Raw genomic sequence first — 14,356 nt, 5'->3', positions numbered from 1 at the left:
CCTTTCCTTGAGCAATTTCATGATAGCAATTATAAGTATGTGATCATATTTTGTTTGTAATGCATAATATGTACATTGTAATATATGTAATAAATGTGCTTTCATTACATATATTGTAATATATGTAATGTGCTTTTATTTACATATATTTGGTATTAACACAATATTTGGTATTAATATAAACTATGCATACGGGCAATAATTTTCCTTTCAAAATTTAAATGAAAATTTTCAGTGGGAACTATCCTAGATACTGACAGAAAGCAGGCACTGATTTTGCTGCTGATATGTCTTTATGTTTCCTGCCTGTGCAATCTATTGCCTACTGATCCCAGCCTCAGTGTGAGCTTTTAGCAACTGTACTCTTTGTTCTGGATTCATGCATTTCTTGGCTCATGCCTGGGATCACTGGGTTGAGAAGCAACACAAATAATAAGAATAATCATATATAGAGTAGGATATTGATGTGACTGAAAATTGAAATATGCACTTTCTGCAAATGACAGAAATGGTTTTTCCAACAGAGTAATATTTTCAGATAGGCAAAGCTGTTGATAAATGCATATTTTCCTACCCGAGGAGCGCATTTCTCATGCCAAAACTGAGAACCTTTTTTATTTAGCAACCCTCCTATGGACCCTGTGCAAAGCCCAGTGATAATACGATAAATCAAACAGTTTTGTTACGTTGCATAGTTCTCCCAAGTTAGATGAACTATTTAATATTTGCAAAATCCCTGTCTTTAAAAAAGAAAAGAAAGGCAAGCAAAGCTTGCGACAGTTATTTTTGTTTTTCCACACAGTCGAATTTCCTGCCTGTTTACAAACCACAGCTCCTGCCATACTATTAGACCATTAAGTTTTAAATTGAGTGTTTCTAGGTAAATAGGCACAACATAATACTTTCCATGACTGATGCATCTGCCTTTGGGCTTATGGACAGACCACTGCCAAGGCAGCTTAACCCAATGTATCAACTGCATTTGAATTCTCTCCTAAGGATGCTGAGCCACTCTAGACACTGTTGTTCCTTATCCTCACTTATTTGGAGATTAATCTTGCTCCAGGAGACACTGTGCTCTACTGCCTGGCAGGGTGTCAGTTTTGTGAAGGCACTGTGTGATTAGGCTAAAATATTTAGTTGAGGAAGAAACAAAACAGTCTAGTCAACAGTTCAGTAGTTACAAATCTGGATGAACAGTCATACTAAAAATAAAATAAGTGAATATAGGCTTCATCTTGTTCTAAATTGATGGGGGTTTTTCATACCTGCATGAAAGAAAAAGACACTTGTTAAAGTGTCTTTTCTTGTTAAAGATCTTCACAGTAGTTTCTCTTGGAGGCATTTTAGATGGTTCCCCAGGTATATAACATTAAACCTTTCTGAATATTTTTTAGTGATGCTTCATAGAGAGTTCAAACAAATATTTTCAGTTAGGTGCTATTATGTAGATAGAGAAATCTTTTTTAGAAGGAGGCTGTGGATTTCAAAGTATGTATGATTGTTGTATTACTTGCTGCATATTTTTTTTTGCAAGACACACTGGTTTTGGATCCATACTTCTGCTTTGGTTACTTTCTCCCTGGTGTACAATTTTATGGAGGCTTGTAGGTATGATGTGGGGGCACAGAAAATTTATTGAAGCTGTTTCTCTATTGTTCTGTACCTGCATGGCAGTTCACATCTCTGATCTATTGTTCTCTGCTTGTGGCAGCACAGCTAGAACATCAAAGGGAGTTTGAACATCATTTGTGTAGCTAATTGTTTAGAATTGCCCAGACTTGCCAGTCAGCTCAATTCCTTACCTAACAAACTAGAAGGCAAATATATCTGGGCCTTTAAAGGGGATGCTCAGGCAGGGTCACCACTCAGCCTTTGTGTCTGTAGCTGCTCATAACTTTCTTTTTGATGCGCAGCAAAGGCAGATGGATGGCATCACTGCTCTATCCATTAAGCTACACATATATCTTATGTCTTTTCGGAGTGCTGCTTGCTTTTTTTAATCATTAGCACTTATTTCCTTCTGGTGCTTTCTTCTCTATTGGCTATAAAGGATGGTTTTTTCATGTTACGTTTGAATTTTGCTGTTAACAGGCCCTGCTGGTAAAAGCTTTTGTAACAGTGATAAAAAAACATGTGCGCTAGACAGCACAAATGATATGCAAGCTTATTCCATGAGGTTTGCTTAATTGAAGATAAATAAATTTATTATCTTGCAATTACTGTGGCTTGTATATGTAAACAGCTTCCCAGCAAGTTTAGCAACTCAACTCAACATGCTATTTTCCACTTGGCACCAGGTTTTACTTCACTGTATCATAAAAGCCTCTTGGAGGAGTTTCCCTCCTGGTCTCTGGGCTCTTTGACATTCAGACAAGATACCATGTCAGGATCTTAAAATTCTTCCACAGAAAACTCAGGAATATTGAGGCAGAGTAGCAAAACAAATAAGAATGTTAGTGAGTAAAATGCAGCTTAAAATGTTTTCATTTTTCAATTCAGAGTATAACTCTATTCTATGAGATGACTCCTAATTGATAGCACTGATTAGCTGTCTTTTATTGTTATTATTTCATAAGAGAAGAAGCACATGGAGTAGAAGAAATCACTCACTTGGGATTGTGGGAAGAAGCATTGTTGAAACGTGAAACTGTTGTTGGAGCTTGGCAGGCTCATTCTGCCATAATTACCCCATTGACCCACGAGTGAACTTACTTCACTTTTCAAAGGAACAATTTTGGAATGTTTCCTGGGGAACCTTGTGCTGTTGCTGTGTGAGCATACAGTGCAGGGTGCTGAAGCTACACCCCAACTTGTGGCTGGGTATTGGTGCTGCTCCCTGGTGAAGCTGCACAGACACTTTGTGGTGCATCAGGCCTTTGGTGGGAGTGTTCTGTGTGCTGAGCAAATCCTGTCCATGGACTTGTGCAGTGCTCAAGGGTGGAATTCATTCTGGATTTTTAGGATGCAGTCTTTAGTGAGCGTGGAAACTTGGGAGCCTGATCCCAAGTGCTGTCCAAGCACTTTCTATTAAGGGGGAGCCCAACACCTCATAAGCAGAACCAGAGATCTTTAAAAAACCCACTGATTTGGTGGTGTGGGGTTTTGGGCTTTTCCTCCCTTTTTATTAATTACATATCTGGAGACTTCTTTCTCCCACTTCTTTTTAAGGCACAGACCCAATTGCCTTTGCTGGCACTTGATCCCAAACTGAGCAGAGAACTGTCCTGCATGAGTCAGCTTCTAACCTGTCCTTTTAAACTATTTGAGCCACTACAAACCAGGACACCAAAACTTGCTGATCTTCCAGTCTGCAGATATAGTGCAAGGATGAGCTAGAAATGCTGAAGCATGATTATTTTTTACCTAGGCCTTTCAAGAAATTCTTAGTATTTCTGAAGAGTAGACTTCCTGTGGCTACTCAGGTTAGCATTTTATGTTAGCAATGAAACCTTTCAAAACATCCATGGAAAAGGAAAAATCCTGATAATTCAAAGATGAATTATATTTGATTAATTTTATGAATTAAATTATATTATAATAAAAATGGGCTAATGTAGTGGTAGTTCATTAAATGGAAAAAATTATGAATATACTAATGGCCTAATTCAGGAATTAATTGCTAATCCTTCTTCTTTGTAACAATTCAAATTTCTTTCTTCCTTTACATGGTTTTGATAAGGTAGCTGTGGATATCCTTTAGTGCTGCTTATGGTGACTTTTTTTGTTGAACTAATTTTTAGAATTTATCATAAATATGAATGTCAGTATTAGATTCTATTCTATGGGGAAGGTGGCAAAAGGAAAAAATTGTTTCTGAATTATTGAAGGTTCATCTTGAATTCACTTCCCAGCTTTCAATTTTGTTAGGGTTTTTTTTCCCCTCAGAGTTTAAGATAATGTTTCTATGGAGAAATACTCTGCTTCTTCAGAAAATGCAGCTCTCGTGTAACTTTCATTTCATTTCCTTGCCTGCACAATTAAAACACAAACTGGAGCCCTTTTTCTCGGCACTTCCATCGTCTATTTCTCATTATGCTCCTTGATGAGATTTTTAGGCTTCACAGAACACCGTCTAGGCAGCTAATCCGATGCAGGGCTAAGATCACAGCACTTCTTGTGTAATTCTTATTAGGTTAATCAAGAAACTTACTGAAGCAGGAGGTTCTTTAAGGCCTGCCAAATTTGAAGCGATAGATCAAAGTTCAGAGCCCTCTGACCCTCCTGCCCTAACTTGCCACAGCAAAGTCCCCATGAATGGCCCCATTGTGAATATGGCAACGTCCAGAGCCTGCACATTTGCAATTGTTTAGGCTTAGGAGGGGCATTGTGCTGCCCCTGGTGAAATGCGTTTTCTTTTCTCTTTCTGAAGTGTAAAGGTTTTCATCTCCATTGCCTATACAAGTGCTCTGGTCACCACAATGGCACTTAGGTGATCCTTGTTCCTGTCAGGCTGAGCACCCAGTTTTATGACAGAGTGCAATTAAATGGCTCAGAAGCCAACATTAGGAAAACAGCAGTGAAGAGCAGGGGCAAAGCTTAATTTCCATATGGTCAGCCAAGCAAGAACAACACCAGCATTGTGATCTGGAGTAGATAGTTTAAGCACTATTAAAGAGACATCTATTCTTTAAGTTGTCTCCTGAATGCTGCTGCACTTCTTTGATTGTGCTTCTTCATGGTCAAAACCTCTTCCTAGTACAAATGCTTTTAGCATGGCATGGCTTCTTTGGTGTTATTAATATAATGGCAAGGATTAGTTTGAATAATAACACTGAACTTTGGTATGGAAATCAAGTAATTTAATTAAATGAAGTCTGACCCAGACAGGCCAAGTGAAATTTGGTAAGGTTGCCTTCATAACATTCTGATTTACTATGTTCTTTTTCAAGGGAAATTACAAAATGAAGATTGCTCTGGAATTGGGGTAGGAATGGTAATTGTCCTTCTAAACAGACCCTGAAATTTTTTTGGTAAGTCAAATTGTGTTCATTTATTTTTAAATTTCAGAGTTAATTTGCCCAAAAAGTTACACTGTGACTTCCCAGAGCTAGCAATTGGCCAGCCAGAAGGGTGAAAAGGTTCTTTGAATTGCCCAGAGCAGCCATTTGAGTACTCCAATGTAAAAGTTAACATCCTGGTTTCAGATGTGCATATTGTTACAGCCTCTGTGATGCTGAGCTGGTCTCCCTGTGCTCCCAGAGCCAGTGGGAATTTGGCTGCTCTGAATGTGAGAGATGTCTTTGGGATGAGTTACCAGGGCCTGTGCTCTTGCATTGTCACAAGAACACACTTTAAATTTTACAAGTGATACAATGCAGAAATAGACAGGAGAGTGTGTGAACAACATAGGTTTATTTGGGGGTTTTTAGATCTATTTCTCACTGAATTAAAAGCAAATGCTTAGGAACTACATAATGCTTCTTTCAAGAGCAGTTAACTTGCAAGTCAATGAGTCAATTCCTGTAAAAAGCTAAAATTATCATCTCTTTCTGAGAAAACCCTTACAACCTTTACTTACAGCACATGAGCATGGTACCAGAAATTACAGGAGTTTATGAAAATAAAGCAAGAAATGTTCAGGTCACCAATTTACTAATTAGTGTCAATTGATTAAAGGAGGGTGTTCATTTACAAATCAAACAAAGCAGTTCAGGCAATTATGGTTCTCCCCCTTATTGCAGGAAAACGTTTGAAAATCTGACAGGCAGTTGTTTACTCAATATGAGTATTAAATTCTCTAATCTTTAAATTTACAGAAAATCACTGTATCACCTGCAGGAAGTTCTCAAGATAAATACCCAGTGGAGTATTTTGGTACAGTCAAGCTGCAGCCTGCTGCCTTTCAAAGTGAAAAAGAGAAAGGCAGGAGTGATTAAACAAAAGATGTCTTTGACGGTTCTAAATTTTTTCTGCCCAACTCTGTCTTGACTACGACTTAATTTTAAAATGCCTCCTTTTACCTGCCACAACCGAATTGATTTTCCCTCTATGTATAAAACAAAGTGTCAGCCTTATTCAATCCTTCCATGTGGCACATTAAGGTGTATTACTGTTATATAAGACAAAGTTTATTCTGGTGAGTTGCATTAACACCAGTGATGTGCCAGATATGATACAGGCACACCCTGTGTCAGTTTGGGAAGGAGTGCATGTGCAGAAGAGAATATTGTTATCACTCACTGCAAAATAATGCAGAATATTGCTTTATTTATGGCTTGAGAAACTGACAGAGATAGTTCAACCTTTGTGTCAGTCAAGTCCTGATTTAAAACTCCAGTTGTTGGCATTCAAGGACTCAATTATTTTATGACCTTTCATCTTTTTCCTCTTTACAGCACACACAGTGGCCAGGCTCCACTTAATTATTTGATTTTTTTCTTATTCTTTCTTTGTGCTTTTCTCTCTAAATGAAATCCAGGAGGGGAAGACTTGTTTCCAGTAACTTTATTTTTCATTTTTGATACATCATTACCATTTCCACAGTTGTATTTCCATGGCATTTCTTCCTGGCATAACCTCACTTGCCTGGCCAGCAGAGCCAAATGGGATTTACCAATTTACTCCTGGAAACTAAATGGCCTGATGTTCCTCCCTGGTTATCTGCCCTTTCAGCTGGTGGGATATATGCTCTGCCTTCTGCCTGCTTAGTGCCCTGTAGATAGATTTGAGCGGAATTTCTCGGGCTGTCAGGGTGATGGATGGGTGGTACAGTGGAGCCCGCTCAGCCAGAGCCAGTGGCTGCCTCTGCCATCCATCACTCTCGCTGCTGTCAGCCCCTTGATCAGGGCTGCAGAGCAGCTTCAGGCTTTGGCTGGGTCACAGTGCCACAGAAAAACAATTAGTTTGTCAAGGATATACATATTTTAGCACGAGGAGATTTGACATCTGAAATACGGCTGTGTTCTGTATTTGATAAATCAGATTTTTGCTTTGCTTTGAAGTAGCAGCTCTGTGGTTAGAGGGGACTGAGTGTGTTGCACTGGGTGCTCTTGTAGTTACAGTTGTGGATGGTGGGAAAGAAAAGTGTGTGATATGTTAGGAAAAAATAAATGGAAGAGCAGCATTTGATACCTGAGCACAGGAGCAGATATATATTTTTAAATGGCTATTAAAAACATCTCTGGCTTTTTAAAGCATCTAGGATTTTTTCCTACTGGTAATTTTTAGTAATTCTCATTCTTCTGGGGTTTTAGGTCATTCTCTGGCTTGATTTGTTGGCTTTTTCAACTCACCAACTATTTGTGAAATAGGAAAGTACCAGACTAAATTGAAGTATTTCTTCTTACTTGTGTTGCATTTCATGAGGGCCTGTGTTTCTCTGTATTTCATTACATTCCATGCGTTCAGCTGGTAACTTAAGTTTCTGCTCTTAAATGTTGGGCAGAATTTTTAATTCAGAACAGCCCTTCACTCCTGCTGATGACCTTAATTTTTTTATACTTTGCATTTAGAAACGCTGGCAAGAAGAAAGGAGAGATACCCAACAACTCATTTAGCTGGCAGTGAACCAGGGTAAGCTGCTAGAATATTTATTGTCTCACAGTGGTTTTTACTGGTTTTTTGAGGGACTTTTCCAGAGTTTAGCAGGAAGGGCTTGCAGATATGCCCAGGTTCTGCTGGGAGTGCTGCCCACGCTGAATGTGGCTCTGCCCTGGAGGCAGCTGACTCTTGTCACCTGCTGCAGAATGCCTGAAGCCTGGGCTCATGCTGAGGAGGAGAAACACTTGCTATGAACATGACTACATCAGTAGCACAAACCTGCTTTTTGGGCATGACACTGTGGGGTAAGGGAGCCCCAGGCTGTGAGTGGGGAGACACACAGGAGTGTGAGCAGGATCCCCTGTGCCTGGCTGAGCTGGCACAGCACTCCTGACCCAAAGCAGGACCCAAATCTTGGCTCTTCTGTAGCCATGGTATTTTCTGAAAAATCCTTTCCGTAGGATTTTTCCTCCTGAGAAGCTGAGAGGCCTCAAGGACAAAATGTAAACAATGGTTATCTGCTGCTGTGGAATGCAACAGGTGGGTCTGTGATTGGTCTCATGTGGTTGTTTCTAATTAATGGCCAATCACAGTCAGCTGGCTCAGACTCTGAGACAGAAGCTTTTGTTATCATTCCTTCTTTTTCTATTCTTAGCCAGCCTTCTGATGAAATCGTTTCTTCTATTCTTTTAGTATAGTTTTAATATAATATATATCATAAAATAATAAATCAAACCTTCTGAAACATGGAGTCAGAGCCAAGTCTCTTCCCTCATCCTCAGACCCTTGTGAACAGGGTCACACTTCTGTCCCCACAGCTGTCCTGCAGGACTAGGCATGGTAGCACCCACTGCCTGTGAAGTGAACAATCTGCCTGTGTGCTCAGGTATAAACCACTTATCTCTGGCACATGCTCTGTTACTGAAGCATCAGTGATATTTTCCAAAAGTCAATTGGTTGTGTTTAGCATTTCCATGCCCATATCTTGCAAATTAAATGGCCTTGCAAATAACTACCATGATGTGCACTAAAGTAGGAGAGATGTTTGAAACCATAGTCTTCCTCCTGAGCAGCTCGTGTGGCACAGTGAAACTCTGCAGAGACAAAGTGCCTGTGCTCTGGATTTGCTGAGTGAGTGCAGGAATAACTGCTCCTTGTTCACTAATATTCCTGTTCTCTATCACCAGCCACTCTCTGTCAGCTGCAACAATTGTGCTCACAGGATTGTTTTCTTAGAAGTCTGCTACATATTTATGTTCAAGTGAGAAGGACTTCTTCCTGGAGCTCTTACCAGTGGGATCGGTAGGGGGAAAATAAATCTTTGCCAAATTTGTGTTTTTCACGTTTTCAAGGGATCAGTTACATTTATCAGGTTTCTGGATAAATGCAGGTTATCTTCAGCTGAGTAAAATGGTAATGCTTCTCCTCCATAGCCAGGGTAGGAGTTATTTCTGTGTGGATGTTGTGCAGGCAGCTGCCTGCATGGCTGTGAGAAAGATGGCATAGCTCAGCCTATGTTGACATATTTAGAAGGAATCAAGCTCTCTCCACACATCTGGGTTTTAATAACATTGCTTTTTCCAGTGTTTTTTTTTGCACAGTGGAACAAATCAGAAATAGCCACTGAAGCTGAAGGCAGCAGAGGATCTTGTTCTAGCAACAGTGTGTTTCCTAGTCCTTTTCCAAACCTTAGACAACTGCTTGTTACATTATCCTGTTCAAACCCATTATTCCTGCTCTGTTTGATTTGTTGCTGTCCTGTCTCACGTGATGCATTTAAATCACAAGGTTTTCATGGCATGAAAACCTTTTGGCTTGGATCCAGAAGTATAATATACAAGTATAGAATAGACATTATTTACTTTCAGGAAAGAAGAAATTTGGCAGCTGGCTAGGGAAAGATGGAATTTCTGATTATTAGAATAACAGCAAGGGCAGGTTTTCATTACTAAGAAAGCATACAGACATTTCTGTTAACATGCCCATAACAAGGTAGCTTGTCATGCTAATTTAGTACCAGGAAAGTGTCTACATTAATGTAGGTAAAAGTTGTGGAGGAAATTTAGTGAAAGAAATTTAACCTGATTCTGGTCTATTGAGAGAGAAAATGAGACTATAATTCCAAAATGAATTAATAAATAAAAAGCCCCTTAGTGGAGAATAGTTATTTGCTTCTTTTTCCTCATAGTTAAAGGAAATTTATGTAATAGGCTGACTGAAGGACTCTGAAGGGGGTCCAAGAGGAGTGATTTGTTTCTAACTTCCCCTGCTTTCAATAGGAGTGCAGAATCTGTGTTCTGGCAGAGGTACCGAGAGCATGAGGTCTGTGTCTGTTACAGGAGCTGAAAGTCATGCACCAAGTTGAGAGATTGCATGCAGTAAATATTTAAATATGCTTTAAAACAAGTGTCTCTGGTTTTAAAGCCTTTTAACATCTTATACAATAGTTGGAAAGGACAGTGATTCCTGTGTGCTTTACTCATCTTGAAAAGTACTGAGTGAAAGCTCAGCTGGCTTCTATTTTATCCTGTTGTGTGTCTGTTGGGTTGCTTCACAAGTGGATGTTAAATCAGCTTTATAGGGAAACCAGGGCTAATATCTCTGAATTTCTGCAGCATAATCACCTGGGGCATTATGTTAACCTGATAAGCAGGGTGTGATGGGTGTTCACAGGGCAGTGAGAGAATTTTCCATCTCGTTTCAGTGCTCATAAAGCCACATTAGAATAAATATAGTAACTGAGGGATAATACTGCCAAAGAAAGGGCAGTTTTAAGGAGTGGATTACAGACCATTAAACAAGGAAAAAAAAAATTTGTAAGAGTACATAAGTATCCAATATAATAAGTGCAAGGTATGTGTTACTCAGTAGCTAGAGGCTGGACTAGTTATCTCTAACAAGCCCCTGGAATGGCACAGTTATAAGATTCAGGTGTTTGGCATGTGGAGCTGAATTTTCCACCTTAAAATCACCTCAGTGTTTTAAAGTTAGAAAAGACCTCTATAGCCTTGTTCATGCCTTTTTAAAATCAAAGAACACTGATATATTCAGCCTAACATCTAATGTTTAACTTCATTTTCAGTATCAGTTGTTCTCTATAAGTCCTTGGCCAAGCCTGATGGTTCCCAGCTCATTGTCAGGAGAGGTGAGATATAAAAGCAGTGCCACTGATGTGTCCTATATAAACTGACTTTCAGTGGCTCCCCCAGTTGCTCAAAAGCTTTTCTCTCCAGGGCCCTCGTATGAACACGACCTTCTACAATGCTAAATATTAAAACAACTGTTTTAAGCTTCATGTTTTAGTTTTAAAAGCAAAGGAACAAAGTGGCAGTGGGGGCCAGCTGGCAGACTTGCATAGCAATGCGCAAACCTTTCCCCTTTAGACACACCAGAATTGAAATTTGCACTTAAATCACGAGTCAGGAGGAATTTAAGCCTATCCAAGAACTCATTTATGCACATCACAAAACCACCGCACAAACTGGTACGGTACTTTTCATTTGGCAGCCATTCCTCCAGAGACATCCAGGACAGAAATAGCAAGGGTACTGCAGGCCAGATATTTGCTGGCAAAGTTGCCTGTGGTAGAAAACTTGTTCAGCACCTGCCTGTTGTGCTCTGCCTGGCTGCTATGGCCTGGGTTACACTATTGCAGTGATAAAGGCTGGAATTGTCCACATTATTTAGAAAAAAATATACTGGGTTTTTTTGTTTAATCTGAGCTAAAATTTGAAGTAAAATTTAAAGTGAGTGAGAAGGCAGAAAAGAACAGCAGGTCTGAGCAGAATCACTGTTTTGGAAATCTTGTAATTTCTTGGGACACAAGCTTGGAATTGGTTGTGCCAAGCAGAACACTTGTTCCTCTCTTCCAAGTGAACAAATCTGAGTTAAGGTTGACAGGTCACCATGTGGGTGTGAACGTCTTTGAATTTAACAACTCATTTCTTGCTCAGATTTTAAAAACTGGAATATTTGTTAATCAGCCTCTTTAGTTCTGCTTGCCCAAGTTCCTGTCTGATGATAATCCAAATGACATTCAAGTGAACTGTCTGCTGTCAGGAAGAAATGTGAATTGTCAATTAAAAGTAAAAATTGGAAAGTAGGTCAGGATGATCTTAAATCCTCTCAAGGTCACCTGGTCACTGCTGGGAGACAGATCTTTGTTGCCTCATGAAAGAAATCTTCAGTGCTAGCTTCTTTTTGGGAAACCCTGAAGGAAGGGTCTCTCTGTCCAACATGAAGACACTGTGATATTTGTCCTTCATCTGAAATATCTAAAATTGTGTTGTCAGCGGCACAGAAGAGAATGTAGGAAAGAATCAGGTTTTACCTAGTGATTTTTTTTATTTCCTGGAACATTAATCTATCATTAAATGTTGCCTGGATAATTGATGAGACAGCTGAGAGTCTCCTTTTATACATATGCTCTCTCTGACACACTGGTGTGCTTCACTTTCTGGAGAGTAAGAAAAGCTCCAGGAATTTCTCTTGTTGGCACTGATAGTAACACGTTCACTGGCAAAAATATTAAGCCCAGCTTTGTAGAAATGCTTTAAACAAGTGTAGAATACCTTAGAAATGGAGAAGCCTGCAGCCAATATTGATTATTGTACCAGCAAAATCTCTTACCAGCCTGTGTGTAGGATCTGTTGCATGGAAATTGCAATCCTTTAATTCTTCAAGGCTTTGCATCTCTCAGCAACTCTACTCTTGCAAAATCTGACAAGATAGATTGGATATTCTTCTTATTATTTTTCAGTATGTGTACAATCTGTAAGCAGTTTTAGTGTATATTAAAAAGAAGAAACACAATCCATTTCAGAGAGGAAATTTTGTTTTTTACAGCAGCCTCATTTGAAACACAGACTTATAATTAAAGAGGCCAAGGGCTAAGGAGAATCATAGAATAGAACAGAATCATAGAATATGCTGAGCTGGAAGGGACCCATCAGGATCATTGAGTCCACCCCATGGCCTTGTACAGAACATCCCACCATGTGCCCAAACACTTCTGAACTCAGAAATTATGCGCACAAACAAAAGTAATGAATATTCCTAGAACCCCTAGTTTTTGTTTGTTTGTTTTTTTTTGTCCTGTGTACATTAGAACTGCATTGTGCTCAATCCAGACCTCTCATTTGAGGAAAAAAGTGAGCAGTTTTTGTGTGCTGTGCTTGATGCTTTTCCCTGGTAGCGAACCTCATGCTCCCTCTAAAAGGCCTTGCTTTCCACAGGATCAGTTTGATCCAATTGTGTTAATCTCTGTTAGTCCCTCTGCTCTAATTGGACCAGGGTTTTAAGGCTGCTGATAGCAGAGTTACTGCTCCTTATTGTACTTGGGAATTACTGCAGCGTTAGCCTGCTCCAGCAAGGCTGGGATGTTTTAGCCATAATTACTGCATGAAAGGCTGTGATTTGTAAAGCCATGCTGTCACGCAGCTGGGGGAACACTCCCCCCAGCTGGGCACTCCCCAGGCTGCTCTGGTTCCCTCCTGCTCAGCTCTGGGTGCTGGCAGATCCCTGCAGAGGAGCAGGGAAGGAGCACTGCAGATTCTGCGTGCTCACAGCCCACAGGCTGCCTGCTCATCTGCAGAAAAATGGTTGGATATTAAAAATGGGGCCTCTGGGCCCAGCTCACAACCTTCTTGAGACAGCACTGATCTCCAGCCCAGCGTCTGCTACCTCAGGCTGGAGAAAGATGCACTTTGTGTGGATCTGTGAATTTAAAATTCGGATTCCCCGAGTTTTTAGGGTTACAAAAAGCCAGCCACTTTCTGTGTTGCTTACACAAAAAGTGTGTGTTTTAAGACAAATTATTAAATCTGAGTGCATTTCTAATTTTTTTTTTTCTTTTTCCATTCAGGTTTTCTATCAGGGTTGCCTGCAGAATCCAGGGGTCCCTCCTCTGCCTGCATTTTCCTTTCTGTATCATGAACTGCTTTCTAATGTACAGCTACTTTCTCAATTTTGCCTCTGGTCTGCTCTCAGATTTTCAGCACTTGTTTGGGATCCTGCTTTTATACTTCTCATTTGTTTCATTAAATGAACTTTTGAGGCAGCAAAAGGCAATGGGAACTCTTGATGACTTTGCAGGGAGGGGGATTGCAGACTGTGTCGACATACCTGGTGTTTTATAGAAATGTCTGTTGAGTTATGAACCACAAGTATTGTAATTTTTGTTTGCATTACTCTTTCTGTGGACTAGACTAATGGCTGTTTTGCTTTATTCTCAGGTTTATAAAATTGTTTATTTTCTGTAAGAGAGGCTGTTTCACTAGGACTCTTGGGCAGGAACATTGCGTTAGGTAACTGACTGTTTTGTAATAGAAATACCTTTCTCAAAAGTGGTAACAATATCTCAAAGGCTTTGCACTTAGCTGTAGTGTGATGTGATACAGATTTTATAGTAAGGCTTCAAAGAGTTTCCATATCTGAATCACGTAGAAGGGTATTTCAGTCAAACATTTCTCTCACATGTGAAAGCAGATGGAGAAGTCTTGTTTTGTTTTGTTGGTTATGAAGGGAAATGAATTCTCTTACCAGTAAATGATTGCAAGAAGCTTATTCATGCTGTGGTTTGAGAAAGTACATGGAAAATCTGCCAGTGATGGGATTGCAGCCTTGCTTTGAGTCCTGCAGCATGTGTGGGTTAAGGGGCTCACCTGTAGGATTCCAGTACAAGAGCAGTGAACATGAAAAGGAGAGGAGAAAATAGAAGGATATAAAACAGGAGAACAGATCATCCTTGAGGATCTTCTGAAGATGTCTGCTTTGGCTGCTTCTCCCATGTCTAGGTTAAGCTGAATTTTTTCCCCTTTCTCATCTTTCCAATGAGACATTAAGATGTCATTCCCAGCTCTTATAATTGGGGAAT

At 39.8% G+C, this 14,356-nt stretch overlaps 1 long non-coding RNA gene across 1 annotated transcript in view; it reads left to right on the top strand.

Annotated features, from left to right (window-relative positions):
* LOC132079693 (uncharacterized) overlaps positions 1-14,356 on the top strand; it is a 162,271-nt gene that overhangs the window by 130,478 nt on the left and 17,437 nt on the right. The window contains exons 2-3 of the long non-coding RNA XR_009419440.1: positions 4,893-4,973; positions 7,455-7,515. This is a non-coding gene — a long non-coding RNA (uncharacterized LOC132079693). The remainder of the gene's footprint in view (positions 1-4,892; positions 4,974-7,454; positions 7,516-14,356) is intronic.

Source organism: Ammospiza nelsoni, chromosome 14 (assembly GCF_027579445.1).
Source record: "Ammospiza nelsoni isolate bAmmNel1 chromosome 14, bAmmNel1.pri, whole genome shotgun sequence".
Lineage (NCBI taxonomy): Eukaryota > Metazoa > Chordata > Aves > Passeriformes > Passerellidae > Ammospiza > Ammospiza nelsoni.
This window is presented reverse-complemented; position numbering and strand designations above follow the sequence as displayed.